This window comes from Ursus americanus, chromosome 12 (assembly GCF_024610735.1).
Source record: "Ursus americanus isolate L20-20 chromosome 12, mUrsAme1.1.p, whole genome shotgun sequence".
Lineage (NCBI taxonomy): Eukaryota > Metazoa > Chordata > Mammalia > Carnivora > Ursidae > Ursus > Ursus americanus.
In genome coordinates this window covers 3,547,862-3,559,297 of record NC_142138.1, presented here as the reverse complement: position 1 = coordinate 3,559,297, position 11,436 = coordinate 3,547,862, and the positions used below count along the sequence as shown (strand labels likewise).

The 11,436-nt window shown below is 42.0% G+C and overlaps 1 pseudogene; it reads right to left on the bottom strand.

The window, feature by feature from the left end:
- Window positions 1–9,137: 9,137 nt before the first annotated feature.
- LOC148109127 (HIG1 domain family member 1A, mitochondrial pseudogene) lies at window positions 9,138–10,475 on the bottom strand (annotated as a pseudogene).
- Window positions 10,476–11,436: the final 961 nt, after the last annotated feature.

Genomic DNA, 11,436 nt, shown 5'->3' with positions numbered 1-11,436 from the left:
TTAAAACAAACAAACAAACAAACAAAAAAAGTAGCTAAGAGAATGGCTTAAATTTGGAAGGTGGAATGAATGGGTCTTGCTGAAGGGTTGGATATAGGGGTGAAAGAGAAGGGGTAATTATGGTTGATCTCTGGTTTCTGGCTAGAGCAACTGGGTAGGTAGATGATGAACTATTTCCTGAAATAGGGGAATGGGATTGTGAAGGAAACAGGTATGTCTATGGAGGGTAAGTTTCATTTTGGTCTTGTTGAGTATGAGATGACTGCAAGACTTCAGAGTGTAAGTGTCAAGTGAACAGTGGATATACGAGCTAAGAGCTGGGGAGAGATCAAGGCCAGAGATAGAGATTTTGTAGTCATTTTTATGTAGATGTATTTAACTGTCGTGCAATTGCCTGAGATCTAGAAGAACATCCATAATTGAGCCCTGAAGCAGGCCAGCATTTTGAGGTAGGGCAGAGGAGCAGCAGCAAAGGAGATGAGATTAGGGTGGTTTTAAGAGTGCGGAAAACCAGGGACTAGAAGCCTAGGAAGGAGTGAGGAAGGAGAAAGGAAACTAGGAGAGCTGTGAAAAGGGCAGGTAAGATGAGGATATAGAAATAACCTTTGTTAGCACTTAAGTCATTGATGACCTTGAACAGTCTTGGAGAAGTATTGAGGGTAAGAGCCTGACTAGAGAGAGTAGAAGTGGGATATTGTTTAGGGTTACATACAGATGTAATAAAAGAATAAAGATATACTTGGGAAAGATAAACACTAAAGATTTAGGAGAGCAGTTTCCTCTGGCAGAGAGGGTAATGAGATTGGAGAAGGTACTGCAACAAAATAGTTTTGGGTTTTGTTTTTTTTTTTTTTACATGAATCATGTGTATACACAAGTGTTCATTATGTTATTTTCTCTACCTCCTGTCTTAGGAACCTGATTTTAACCCATCCCTACCTTTTTCACTTTTTCTACCTGTGGGTCCAGGCAGTTTGCAAACTTCATGGCTGCTTCCCAAGGCCTATGTGGAACCCTTGGGACCCATGGGTTTTTGCAGGACGGCTATTTCCAATTCCTCAACCTTGGGCAGATCCAGTGAATTTTTCCTGGCCCCACATTGGTAATAAAACTCCTCCCCTCCTGTTGTAGGAACCGAAAGTCAAGACATTAACATGGGTGGCTCAGTTGGTTAAGTATCTGACTTCGGCTCAGGTCACGATCTCAGGGTCCTGGAATCCAGCCCTGTGTGAGGGTCCACACTCAGTGGGGAGTCTTCTACTCCTTCTGCCCACCTCCCACCCCCTGCTCTTGGGCTCTCTCTCTCTCTCTCAAATAAATAAATAAAATCTTTTAAAAAAAAGTAACATGAAGTGGTCCCAAATCAGTAAAACCCACAGGAAACTCAGTTCTTAAAGTCTAGAATTTTTTTGTGTGTGCTAAAAAGGAAGACAGAAGGCAGAGCAGCAAGGGGAGCTGACCCTGGAGAGGCCCATGGTCTGAGAATATTGAAACCTCTAGGACCTTAGAAAATACAAAGCCATTAGATTAGGGGTACATATGTCAGGGACTCCAGCATATTACCACAGACACATTACCATGACAGAAAAAAAAAAGCCCTCTGCTCCTTGAACTGGTAATAGAACAATTGGAGTCTACAAAACTGGTATATTTAATATTAAAAAGAAAGAATTAAAAAATAAGTCATGGGGGGTGCCAGCTGGCTCAGTTGGTAGAGCACACAACTCTTGGTCTCGGGGTTGTGAATTTGAGCCCCACGTTGGGTATTGAGATTACTTAAAAATAAAATCTTAAAAAACATCATTGTGAAAGAGCCAATATAGGATAGAGCAGACATAACTGGACAAAAATAACAAAAAACTTCTTTTTATAAAGGGCGCTGAAAAAAAACCAACTCTGGAACTATACTGCAATTCCCAATGAAATAAATGATCTAGTGGGTGGAAGGTGAAAGGTTACTGAGTACAGGATGTTTGCAGGATGCCAGAGTATTGCTCCATAAATAATTTGCATTAACAGTTTACAAAGGGAAAGCATACCTTTATGTGGGTGATGTGGCAGTCACTACTGCAACCAAGTGATCAAACATAGCGTCACTGGGGGTGGGGTGACCTGACATTATGTGTCTCCTGATAGGATATAATGTGAACTACACAGCATCATCCAGGAGATGATGATGCCAAAAATGTGTAACTTAAATGCAGTCTAACCCCTAGACTTGACTTCGGGCTTCCAGGAAATGCAGGGGATGGAGGAGCAAATGCAACAACACCAGGAGGAATAACGAGGCTAGTTTAGAATGTAGGACACTGCAAGATATTTAACCTAGTCTCTTCAAAAAGTTCCTACCAAGGGGCGCCTGGGTGGCACAGCAGTTAAGCGTCTGCCTTCGGCTCAGGGCGTGATCTCAGCGTTCTGGGATCGAGCCCCACATCAGGCTCCTCCGCTATGAGCCTGCTTCTTCCTCTCCCACTCCCCCTGCTTGTGTTCCCTCTCTCTTGCTGGCTGTCTCTATCTGTGTTAAATAAATAAATAAAATCTTAAAAAAAAAAAAAAAGTTCCTACCAAGGAAAAAGTACAAAGACTGTTCTAGATTAAAAGATAATACAAGCAACAACCAAACACAAATCATGAATCTTGATTGGATCATGCTTTAAAAAAATTGGGAGTAACTGGGGAAATTTGAATATGGAATAGGTATGCAAGATTTTAGGGAATTATTTCTAATTTACTTAAGTATAATAATGATACCATGATTATGTGAGAGAATGTTCTTGTTCTTGGGAGATGCATGCTGAAATACTTAGAGCTAAAGAATCCTGATGTTTGCAACTTTCAAATAGTTTGGAAAAAATGAAAACCAGGATATTTCACCCTAATATGTGCCTCTTTGCCATAAGAATTATTTTGAGTTGAAGCCAATTATGAAGCAGCAAATACAGGAAAAGTTCTCTCTACCCTTCCCCTTTCTTCCTAAAGGCAGGATATAAATTTTCTTTTACTGGGGAGGACCCTAGACTCTTATCCACCCAGTGATGGCATCAGAGGAATCTGCAAGCAAACCTTACTCCATTAGTCTCCCCCCATATATTTATCTTCTCACAGGTTCCTGTTCTTGGACTTTAAAAACTTTTTTCTTTGTCCTGTTTTTTCTCTACAAATTTATCATTCTTTGTTGAAGCCCAAGTTCAGGCCACCTCTTTGAGTTACTCATCCCTGAGATTCTCCCACGTATACAGGAGATACACATGTTAAGAACTTCTGTCTGCTTTTCTCTTGTTATTATTATTTTTTAAAGTAGGCTCCATGCCCAATGTGGGGCTTGAACTCAGGATCCTGAGATTGAGAGGCGCATGGCCTATAGACAGACAGCCAGGTGCTCCCACACCCTGCTTTTTTAATCTGCCTTTTTTATAGAGCCCCAACTGGGAACCTAGAAGGGTGAAAAGAGTAAAGCCTTTTCTTCCCCTATAATAACAGACAAATAAACTAAAGGTGAGACGGCACAATGTTAAGAGCTGTTGAATCAGGTTGGTGGGTATACAGGTGGTTGCCGTACTAGTCCTTCAACTTTATTGTCTATATGAGATTTTTCATAATAAAGGTGGGGGAAATTACTAAACGGAGCAGATAAGATGGTGAACTAATCTAGACTGATAGTGGTAGCTCCTTCCGCCAAAATCTGAAGTTGCCTCAGAAGTGAAAGTCTGAGATTTGTTTTAAACTAACCCAATAATCCAACAGGCCAGCAGTGTGGGGTGGGAATGTAGGAAACAATGGTGGCCATGAATTGATGATCATGGGTGATGGAAATGGCATTCTTGCAGTCTTGTTTGATTGAAATTTTCTACTTAACAGCAACAAAGAAGGAGGAGGAGGAGAAGAAACAGAAGTGAAAAGGGATTGAGTGAGAAACTAAATTAAAAATTGAGAAATTCAGTTTTTAATGGCAGTCAGAGTGGAAGAGGATCAGGTGCCTGATTTGGGGGTGAGGCTGAGGGAAAGTTTTCACTTGTGCTCCCCACTTGCCCCCCGCCCCGATTCCCACTCCTCAGAGCCCTGAGTTTCAGTTACATGCCCCATTGCTGTGTATGAGGCAGGAAGCCAGCCGTCTGGTCCAGTGCTCCATCCTGGCTAGGTAAGGCTAGACCAGTGGACCTTAAACACTACTTCTCTACCTCCTTCTCCATATCTTAGGGTCTGACTTTAGCCTTTCCCCGCCCAGTTCACTGCCATCCCCGAAGTAATGCGAACTCAACGGGGGAACACATTTGCAATGAAAGAGGAGCAAACTGAAAAACTGATACTCGATGAGGCAATTTAGTCTACCTGAGTTTAAAGTAAGCTTAATACGTCTGCCTTCGGCTCAGGGCGTGATCCCAGCATTCTGGGATGGAGCCCCACATCAGGCTCCTCTGCTATGAGCCTGCTTCTTCCTCTCCCACTCCCCCTGCTTGTGTTCCCTCTCTCGCTGGCTGTCTCTCTCTCTCTGTCGAATAAATAAATAAAATCTTAAAAAAAAAAAAAAAGAAATCCTGATCCTACTTCTTAAAAAAAAATAAATAAAGTAAGCTTAATAATGATCCTCAAAAAATAAGGGAGGACGCTGTTAACACAAGGCAGGAACACGCAGGAAGAATCAGCTGGAAGTAACTAGTTACGAAAACTTTAATAGTTCAAATCCCTACACGGATTGAGGAGCAGAGTGGTTACAGCCAAAATGAAACCATGAGCAACAACATCGGGGGGAGGACTCACACCAAAGGCATCAGGAAATAATAAAGAAAACAAGGAAGATTAGGGGCGCCTGGGTGGCACAGCGGTTAAGCGTCTGCCTTCGGCTCAGGGCGTGATCCTGGCATTATGGGATCGGGCCCCACATCAGGCTCCTCTGCTAGGAGCCTGCTTCTTCCTCTCCCACTCCCCCTGCTTGTGTTGTGTTCCCTCTCTCGCTGGCTGTCTCTATCTCTGTCAAATAAATAAATAAAATCTTAAAAAAAAAAAAAAAGAAAACAAGGAAGATTGAAAACAAATGAGCCAGTCGTTTGTGACACACACACCGTCGGTGCCTAATCCAACAGCTATTCCCAGCTTCCTCACTCATGTCTGCATTAGAGCCTGGAAGAACGAAATAACTCGCCTTCCCAGATTCCCGTGCGATGAGAGCTGGCTAGCTGGCACAGTCCTGGCCAATGAGATATAAACAGGAATGTTCTGGGGGCTTCTGGGCAGGATATGTTGTTTTCTAATAGAAGGGAATGAAATGACATCGACGATGGTTTGCTTGTAACATATCATCCTCTTTTTTCTTACCTTGGACATAAATATTCTGTTTGGAGTTGTGACAGCTGCCTTGTCATCATGAGGCAGGTTGATAGTCATGAGATCAAAAATCCAGCACACTCAGGGGAGCCAAGTACGAGAGAAGAGCCTGAGGGTTCTCAGTGGCTGAGCAGTTGAATCAAAGTCAGCAACCACCTCCGTCAAGACTCCCGTGTAAATACAAATCAAAACAAAGCAAAACGAAAACCCACCTGTTTGTTTAAGCCATTTTATTCATGTTTTCTTTAACCTGCCGCTGAAAGCGCTCCTGATACTTTGTTCAATAATTTGGGAAAGAGCTACAAAGTTGAGATTCAAAAAAATAAGAGAGGGAGGAAAAAGGCAGAAATCTGTGAAAAAGAGATTTAAAAAAGAGTTTAAAAATTTTAGTTGTTTGGAGAGGTGCTTGCCTGGCTCAATTGGTATAGCATGTGACTCTTGATCTCAGGATTGCAAGTTCAAGCCCAGGTTGGGCGTAGGAGCCGTCTTAAAAAAAAAAGTTGTTTGAAAGTCTTTTTTTTTTTTTTAAGATTTTTTATTTATTTATTCGACAGAGACAGCCGGTGAGAGAGGGAACACAAGCAGGGGGAGTGGGAGAGGAAGAAGCAGGCTCATAGCGGAGGAGCCTGATGTAGGGCTCGATCCCATAACGCGAGGATCACACCCTGAGCTGAAGGCAAACGCTTAACCGCTGTGCCACCCAGGCGCCCCAGTTGTTTGAAAGTCTTAATAAACTAGACAAACCTGGTGAGAGTGATAAAAAAAGAAAAATATATAATGAGCAAAATATAGAATACAAAGGGAAATAAGTACAAACAAATTTAAAATATTTTTAATGGGGCACCTGGTGGCTTGGTCGGAAGAACATGTGACTCTTGATCTTGGGGTTGTGAGTTTGAGCCCCACACTGGGTGTAGATATTACTAAAAAATAAACTTTAAAACGGGCATAAAATTAATAGGGCGCCTGGGTGGCTCAATCGGTTAAGCGTCCATATTTTGATTTCTGCTCAGGTCATGATCTCAGGGTCATAATCTTAGGGTCATGATATCAAGCCCTACATCAGGCTCCCTGCAGGGCATGAAGTCTGCTTAAGATTCTCTCTGCACACCTCCCACCCCTGCACACACATGCATGCATGCTTTCTCCCTCTCAAAAATAAAATAAAATGGGGTGCCTGGGTGGCTCAGTCATTAAGCGTCTGCCTTTGGCTCGGGTCATGATCCCACTGTTCTGGGATAGAGCCCTGCACTGGGCTCCCGGCTCAGCGGGAAGCCTGCTTCTCCCTCTCCCACTCCCCCTGCTTGTGTTTCCTCTCTTGCTGCCTCTTTTTCTGTCAAATAAATAAATAAATAATCTTAAAAAAAATGGGCATAAGATCTAAATAGATATTTAAAGAAACTTTTTTAAATAAACAATTTTACATCAATAAATTAAAAAACTTAGACAAAGTCAATGAAATTCTAGAAAAAAATGTAAAATTTAAAAACAAGTACAAGGAAAAAATAGTAGGGCGCCTGGGTGGCTCAGTAGGTTGTGTCTGCCTTTGGCTCAGGTCATGATCCCAGGGTCCTGGGATCGAGCCCCTCATTGGGCTCCCTGCTCAGCGGGGAGTCTGCTTCTCCCTCTACCTCTTCCCCCTGCTTGTGCTCTCTCTCTCTCACTCTCTCTCTCTCAAATAAATTTTTAAAATCTTAAAAAAAAAAGAAAAAATAGTAAACTTGAATAGACCAATAGCCAATAAAGAAATTGAAATGATAATAAAAAATCTTTCATCTCTAAAGCACCAACCTGAAGGGGATACAGATAAGTTCTCCCAAACTTCCCAGGAGTAATTAACGCCTACCTTATACCAGTAGTTTCAGCCATTTGTAGCAACATAAAACGATCCATAGCTGACACTATACACCAGAATAAATCTCAAGCAAAAACAGTGATTTAGGATGCCTGGGTGGCTCAGTTGGTTAAGTGTCTGGTTCTTGATTTCGTCTCCGATCGTGATCTCAGGGTTGTGAGATCGAGCCACGTGGGGCTCCATGCTGGGTGTAGAGTCTGCTTAAGATTCTCTTTCTTGGGGGCGCCTGGGTGGCACAGCGGTTAAGCGTCTGCCTTTGGCTGAGGCCGTGATCCCGGCGTTGTGGTATCGTGGTATCGAGTCCTGCATCAGGCTCCTCCGCTATGAGCCTGCCTCTTCCTCTCCCACTCCCCCTGCTTGTGTTCCCTCTCTCACTGGCTGTCTCTATCTCTGTCAAATAAATAAATAAAATCTTTAAAAAAAAAAATTCTCTTTCTTTTTCTCCCTCTACCCCTCTACCCCCTAAAAACAAAACAAAACAAAACAAAATAGTGATTTAAATGTTAAAAAAAAAAGAAACTACATGAAGCAGTAGCAGGAAACATGACTGAATTTTTAAAATAATATGTACGGAGAAAGCTTTTTAAACTATGACTCGAAATCTAGAAGAAGACTGATAAACACATCAAAAAACACTTTTGGTTGGCAAAAATGAAAAGTAGGAGAAATTATTAGCAATTTACATGGCAGATAAAGGACAAATACCTTTAATACATAACAAGGTCTTTAAAATATAAAAATTAAGGGAAGCATTTCCTTTCTGTGATGCACGACTGAAAGAGGGTAGTGCAGGTTTCCAAGGAAAATTGTGGGGGTAAGAGAAAGAATGAAAACCAAACAGAAAAATGGGCAAAAGACTTAAACAGAAAATACAGGTACAAAATAGATCCACAAATGACTTTAAACATATGAAAACATACTTGGCTTCATTTACAAAAAATCAGAAATACAAATTAAAACTATACTTAGATACCATTTTAGATGGGTAGAAATTTTAAAACTTGACAATATCCTGTTACAAATCCGTGGAGAAACAGAAATATACTCATACTTTGCTAGAAGCAGCACACGTTGTATAAAATGACATTTGGGGGAACGTACCGTACAGATACTCACTCACGGGGCGCCCGGCGGGCTCAGTCAGTGGAGCATGTGACCGTGTGTGTGTGTTTTCACTTACTTTACTAACGCATTTACCGTGTTATCACCGTGGAACGTAAACTCAGGTTAGACGAGAAATTTCCACAAGTGTAATAAAGCGCTCTGGAGTGTACCGAAATTTGCGTATAATGTCTAACCAAGCCACTTTGCCGAAAAAACCGTTAATCACTTCAATTATAGGTGATTTGTTAACATTTATGATTCCGACAGAGACATTTAAAAAGCGTTTGTCATTTACCTTTGCATTAGTACTTAAAATACACATTCCTATTTCAAGGTAATATTTAAAAATTATTCTAATACAACAGCAGCATAAATATAACAATGCAATGACAAAAACCCTAAACTGGGACCCATGGTTGAGTTACTTCATGTGTACACGTACGATTCTGAAATAAATACTACTTCTACGCAGCTGTTATCCGTTTTTGTTTTTAAGATTTTATTTATTTATTTGACAGAGAGAGAGACAGCCAGCGAGAGAGGGAACACAAGCAGGGGGAGTGGGAGAGGAAGAAGCAGGCTCATAGCGGAGGAGCCTGATGTGGGGCTCGATCCCAGAACGCGGGGATCACGCCCTGAGCCGAAGGCAGACGCTTAACCGCTGTGCCACCCAGGCGCCCCCTGTTATCTGCTTTTTAAGTTTGGTTTAAATACATGTATTTTCAGTTGTGGGGAAGCTTATAATATATTTCATGCACTGTCCTGACAGGGTTAAGAGCCAACCAGCCCTAAAAACGGAAGTACTCAATCAGTCTGCAAAACAGGGAGAAAAAAGTTAAATGGAATTCCCACATGACATTGAAAGCACGTGATATTCTGCAGCAAGTGGGAGCACTTCAGGATTGGTAAATTGTCCTCTTTATAATAATTTTATCAGAAGAGTTTAAGAAGGAGCATATTCTACCATTACTAAGTAAATTTAAAAGTGACATGTTTCTTTTGTGCTAATTTGACTCCCCTGAATGACCTGGCTAGTTAACTGCTCACTAGTAACTTGGTTACCAGCTAAATCAAGCCTGCAAGAGAGGAAGCCAACATTTAAATTACTTTGGAATTGTTTGACCCATTCAAACGATTTATTTTCAGCATAAACATACAAACTCAGTATGAGATGCCTGACTAAAGCAAGGACCACCAACAAAACCAAGACAGCTTCTCTTTTCTTCTAAGATTTAGGCTTTGCCCAGAATTCCTTATACATAGAAGAGCCCATATCAGGGGTCATTGCTCCCACAACAAAGCCTTCGGCTGCCACACGCACGTGGATCAGGTGAACAGACATTTTAGTATTTCCCCTGCTCTTCAATTTATATAAACCATATGCAACAATTGCTGCAAACCCCGCCATTCCAATGGGAACACACGGTGCCTCTCTAGCTTTTCGGTACTTTTAGACCCCCTGATGGGGCTCCTGGGTGGCTCAGTCGTTAAGCGTCTGCCTTCGGTTCAGGGCCTGATCCCAGGGTCCTTGGATCGAGCCCCACATCGGGCTCATACGCCGGGAGCCTGCTTCTTCCTCTCCCACTCCCCCTGCCTGTGTTCCCTCTCTTGCTGGCTGTCTCTCTGTCAAATAAATAAATAAATAAATAAAATCTTAAAAAAAAAGAAAAGAAAAGAAAAGAAAAAGACCCCTGATCTTCATCATATGAAGAAAGAGAAACATCTGTCCCCGTTGATATAGTGGCAGAAGAATCCTCCTACAATGACAGGACTTAGGCTCCAACTCAGCATGTGACTCTTGATCTCAGGGTTGTGAGTTCAAGCCCCACATTGGACGTAGAGATTACTTAAAAAATGATACATACCCACAAATACGGAAAAACATATGCACAAGTTATTAGATGCAGTATTATTTTTTAAAAGATTTATTTATTTATTTGATGGGTGGGTGGAAGGACAGAGGGTCTAGAGAGAATCCTGAAGCAGACCTCCTAGTGAGCATGGAGCCGGATGTGGGGCTTGATCCAGGATCCCAAGAGTTCCCGATCTGAGCTGAAATGAAGAGTCAGCTGCTTAACCGACTGGGCCACCCAGGCACCCCAGATGCAGTATTATTTGTAAAAGCAAACTTCTGCTAAACAACTTAAGTTCCTACCTACGGGGACTGGCTGAATAAACTACAATATACCTGCATGGTGGAGTACTATGAAGCCAAAAAAAAAAAAAAAAAAAAAAAGAATGAGAAAGATCTCCAAAGACTGATATTGAACAATTTCCAGGATATATTATTAGGTGAAACAAGTAAGGCATATGTTATCTTTTGCTAAGGGAAATAAACTATGCATGTGATTGTAATTATTATAATTATTATTATTATTTTTTAAAAGAAACACAGATTAAACCAGAAACTAGTGAACACAGGGTAAGAGGGAATGGGGTGGAGAAGATGAGGACCAGAGTGAGACTTCGCTGAGCTTATATATTTTTATAGTTTCAGTTGCCAGCTAAAAGACCACATTTCCCAGCCTCCCTGGATCCTTAGTATCACCATGTGACTAAGTTCAAGTTGAAGCAGAGGTGGAAATATTATAAGTAGATGTAAAAGAAAGTATCCTAAGCCTGTGTAAAGTACTTCTGAGACTTTAAGCAGGATGGAGTAACTCTTCATTTACCTTTCGCTTACCTGCTACCTGAGTGTGGGGATGATGGCTGTAATGCCAGCAAACATCTTCCTGTGCGAATTGGGGTGAGGAGCCCTGATTTGCATCATTTGCCCATTTTTGTGGTGTAAATATTCCCACCATGCGTGATTTCAAGCTACCAACTTGAAGTCACTGAAGATTGAGTTGAGAAGAAAGACATACGTGAAGTAGCCCGCTCCAGCCCTGTGCTGGCGGCCGTACACGGATGGCCACGTGCAGCCACAAGAGCAATAATTAGGTAAGCGATACACAAGACAACAAGATGTAGGGGCGCCTGGGTGGCGCAGTCGTTAAGCGTCTGCCTTCGGCTCAGGGCGTGATCCCCGCATTATGGGATCGAGCCCCACGTCAGGCTCCTCCGCTATGAGCCTGCTTGTTCCTCTCCCACTCCCCCTGCTTGTGTTCCCTCTCTTGCAGGCTGTCTCTCTCTCTGTCAAATAAATAAATAAAATC